The following is a 4,780-nucleotide window of genomic DNA, read 5'->3' on the forward strand; positions in this document are numbered from 1 at the left end:
GCAGGCCTCTCTGCCACACTGCTGAGATGGCCCTCCCGCCCCATGCAATTGCCGCGACCCCACGTGATCTGCCCCAGCCCCCTCCGCCCTTCAGTTCTTGCCTGCAGCCTTCCTCAGGAATACTGCAGAAGAGCCACAGGCCTCGAGTTTTTTAAATGGAAATCCCAGAAACCAAACAGTCCTGTACACGGGGCCAGGCTTCCTTTGAGAATGAAGGGAGATGGGCTTGGCTGGCTGCCACCAGGGCCTCATTCAAGCTGAGTGAGGGAAAATGGTATGTTTGAAGAGGCAAGATGAATTACTGCAAAATAGCCTGAAGATCTCAGATCAGATCACGGTAGGGTGGAGCTTTTTTTTAATGAGAAAAGGGAAAAAGAAGCCCGTAGGATATGTGTGTGTGTGTGTGTGTGTGTGTGTGTGTGTGTGTGTGTGTGTGGTTTGATGAATGCTTTATATGTCAAGATGACTCGCTGTGAGGCAGGGGCCTCCCCAAATCCTGGGAGATGCTCAAGGAGCTTATGGGGCAATTATCTGAGTTTTGAGAAAATGCCGTTTCCTTCCTGTCAGCTCAGCTCATGCTGATCCCAGCAGAAGAGAAGAAAGTGTCTCTAGGCAGTAGGGCCACCTGGTCGTGAAATCCAGCCTGCAGTCTGCTGGCCAAGCCCTCTGCCGGGTGTGGGGTTGTGACCCTCCGGAGGAGGGAGCTCCCTTTTCTCGTCAGCCTCTAGAGGTGTCCTATGGGCTGGTGAGGCCCTGCCTGTCAGACCTCCTAATTTATCCAGAACAGTTTCAGAATGTTATACTGGTCATCCATTGCTGTGTAACAGATCACCCTAAAACTTAGGGGGTAAATGATTCTGTGGGTCAGGAATTCAGAAAGGACAAGGTAAGGACGGCTCTTGTCTGCACTGTGATGTCTGAGGCCTCAGCTGGAAGAAGGGTAGCTGAGGCTGGAGGATTAACCCCAGGACGGCTTCCTTGCTCACCTATCTGGCGCCTGGGCTGGGATAGCTGCAGGACAGTCTCAGCTGGGTCTTTCTTCTGGAGGGTCTACCAGTGTCCTCTCCAGCACAGTGTTCTCAGGGTAGACGGACTTCTTACCTAGCCACACAGCGTTCCAACTGCAAGTGTCCTCCAGAACAAGACAGAGGCTGCGTGGACTTTTGTGACCCAACCTTGGAAGCCTCAGAGTGGCACTTTCGTTGTACCTGATTGGTCAAAGCAGTCCTGAGCCTGTCCAGATGCGAGAGACTCTGCCTCTCAATCAAAAAAGTGGCAAAGAAGTTGCAGCTATGTTTTTATAACTATCACAGTGGTCTTCTGGGCTGGGCAGACAGGAGGAAAGAGCGGCACCCCTTATACCTAGACTACCCCAGTCCCTCTGATGGGGAACATCTGTTTCCAGGCTATGGGCCCTTCTCTTTTTTGCCATCTGGAGCGTCTCTTGGGAAAAGAGCATCTCAGGGGAGCACTTCTGAGGATGCAAGCTCAAAGAGCTCCAGGGGCCATGCTGCTAACATATATGTGAGGTGGCAAGTGTTAGGCAATAAGGAACAGTGGGGACTGTGGTAAACTAGACGGTGCATCATCACTGCAACGACCTACAAAACATGCTGCAGATTGGATCTGGCCTCTGGGCTTCTGATTTGTAACCCTTGACATTAAATAAAAGAATCAGTAGCAGAGATGGGGCCTCAGAGATACAAAGGCCAGTGGTTTTCAAACTCTTTTTCTCCAAAACAGTGGAAGCCTTTTCTCAAACACGATCTTACAGAAGCAGCATGACATAGAACATGTGATGGAAACTGGAATGGGCAGCCCAGAAACCCACATCAGCTTCCCGCTGTCTTCTTTTTTTAAAATAAGTTTATATATTTATTGTTTGTTTATTTATTTTTGGCTGTGTTGGGTCTTCATTGCTGCATGCTGGCTTTCTCTAGTTGTGGCGAGCGGGGACTACTCCTCGTTGCGGTGCGCGGGCTTCTCATTGCGGTGGCTTCTCTTGTTGCGGAGCATGGGCTCTAGGTGCACAGGCTTCAGTAGTTGTGGCTCGCAGGCTCTAGAGTGCAGGCTCAGTTGTTGTGGTGTATGGGCTTAGTTGCTCCGCGGCATGTGGGATCTTCCTGGACCAAGGCTCGAACCCGTGTCCCCTGCACTGGCAGGTGGATTCTTAACCACTGTGCCACCAGGGAAGGCCTCCCGCTCTCTTCTTAAGTTACTGCCATGAAGCCCAGTGTTCCAAGGAACCCAGTCCGAGAACCACCCGTTTACCATCTTCGTGCAAAAAAGGAGAAAAGTGAGGCCCAAACTGGGGAAGTGACCTGTCCAAATCCACACTGTGAGCTAATGGCAAAGCCAGGCCTTGAACCCAGGTCTCTTCTGACATGAAGACCTATGCCCTTTCCACAGGCAATACAATGAATGCCTTACATGTGCAGGAAGCTTAATAGTCGACAAAGTGTTTTCACCTGTATTAGGACAACCTGCTGCCTTGTGTCTGTCCCCCAACCCCTTCCCAGCCTACAGGTGATCTCGGTGAGGGCAAGTGACTCACCAGCTCAGCAGTTCAGGGCTGGGCCGGGGGAGGGAGGTGATTCCCCAGCCAAGTGGTAGAGAGGGTTAGCCATTGTCCATGTGCTGGAAGAATGAAAGCAAAAATGACCCAAGAGCCAGTGGCCAGGGACAACTCACAGATGAAAGGTGCAGCAAATAACTCTGAAGAAAGTGAGGGGTGTTTCACCATTTCATCTAAGGCAGCTGTGGCGTTGTGCCCGCCCCTGGATCCGGGAAACTTCCAGCCTCTGTCCCTGAGAGGCTTCCAGTCCAGCCACCCTGACAAGTGCATGTAAACCCTGGACAGGCCATCATGGAGATAAGTAATAGATTGTCCATGGTCTTGCAAGGCCACCTTTTCTGTGAAGTCTGCCCTGATCCTTCCTTCCTCTCCCTGCCAAGTTATTCTCTGCCTTCTAGGCAATAGACTGCAGACATTTGTTTATATTTCTGTTTATTCTGCCTTTTCCACTAAGGCTCATTCTGGAAGGGCAGGGATTATGCGAATTACGGATCAGGTCACTGGAAGAGCTTTTTTTTTTTTTTTTTTTTTGCGGTACGCGGGCCTCTCACTGTTGTGGCCTCTCCCGTTGCGGACCACAGGCTCCGCACGCGCAGGCTCAGTGGCCATGGCTCACGGGCCCAGCTGCTCCGTGGCATGTGGGATCCTCCCGGACCGGGGCACGAACATGCGTCCCCCGCATCGGCAGGCGGACTCCCAACCACTGCGCCACCAGGGAAGCCCTGGAAGAGCATTTTAAAGGCAAAAGGCAGAAATGAGCATACGAGGAGGTGGGAGAGAAGGTGTCGGTGGAGCTCCCAGGAGTCCGCCATGGGGACCAGTGCCTCTCTCTTAGGCCTGGGCGATCCAGCCCTGACCTGGCCCTCTGCCCGCTGTATCTGTCCCCACATGGCCAGGGGCTGTGCCTACATAGAGCCTGTACCTGCTGGCCTAGACCAAACTCCAGGTACCCAGGACTGGGGAATCCTCTGCCCCAATGCCCAGAACATGCTTCTAGGGTCCAGGAGTTCTTTCCTGGGTCTAATTTCCCAACGTGACCTGCTGTGGGCACCTCTAGGACTGTGGGTGGTCAAGGAAGGGCCAAGGGCAGCACCACGGATGAAGATGTTGGCATGGCCAAGGTGTGCCCTGGAGACCTTACGGGGGAAGGCAGGAGCTGGGGCGGGGGGGAGAGAAGGGGTATCAGGTCACAGACTCTCATTTTCACTTCCGTCCAGCCCCCCACAGATGTTAGGGGGAGGCCTGGATGACCGAAGGCTTCCTGTGTTCTTAAAATTAATAATTAAAAAAAAAAGAAAATTAAAAAAAGAAGTAATATGAAATCATCATGTTAAGGTCAGATTTGAGGCTCTATGAATGTTAATTTTCTATCTGTGTATGTGAATGTTTGGTGGGGGAAGGGTAAGTTCTTAAAAGATAAAGATTTTTACTGAACTAAAAAAAAAAAGATACAGGAGGAGAAATATATGGATAAACTTTCTCTTCATTGGGAGACTGGGTGGTACATAAAGCAGAAAGAGCCAGACTTGAGGTCAGCTGGATCAGGGTTCCGATTCTAACTGGCCACCTTCCCACTACGTGATATTAGACAAGCTAATCGACTTCTTTGAGCCTTCTTGTGGATCTGTAAAGTGGTGGTAATAACTAGTTTATGAGATAATTTTGAACGTTAAACAAGAAAACAGACAAGGTTCTACCATATGGGAGGAACTCAGTAAATGTTCATCTCTTTTCCAGTTTTTGGAACTTTATCATAAACACTAATATTGTTTTTCTTAAATACGTCCCAATTTTTTTGGAATGGGTACGACATTCAGAACCTTCCTAATGGCGCTGCCAGGCACCTACCTGGGCATGAATGAAAATGAATCAAGGCTGAGCTCATCAGTAGCCCAACTTTGTCCCCAAAAAATCAATACAGGTTTTCCCCACATTATGTAATATATGCTTTCCTGAGACATTGGAGGTAAATCAATTTTTTCCCCAGTTCAACGTGTCATCCTGTGAGCATCCGGTGTCAGCTCAGCATTGTGCTGAGGCTACGAAGGGGACACACACATACACACACATGCACAACCAACTGTGATTCTTGCTTTCAAGTTTCCTATATTTTTACCAAACCACACCACAAATGTGCCAAAGGAGCTTGCTAAATGGCATCACATGGTAGACCCTTTTATAAAGCAAAGAACCCTTTTAAGACAG

The sequence above is a fragment of the Lagenorhynchus albirostris genome, chromosome 17 (assembly GCF_949774975.1).
Source record: "Lagenorhynchus albirostris chromosome 17, mLagAlb1.1, whole genome shotgun sequence".
Classification (NCBI taxonomy): Eukaryota; Metazoa; Chordata; class Mammalia; order Artiodactyla; family Delphinidae; genus Lagenorhynchus; species Lagenorhynchus albirostris.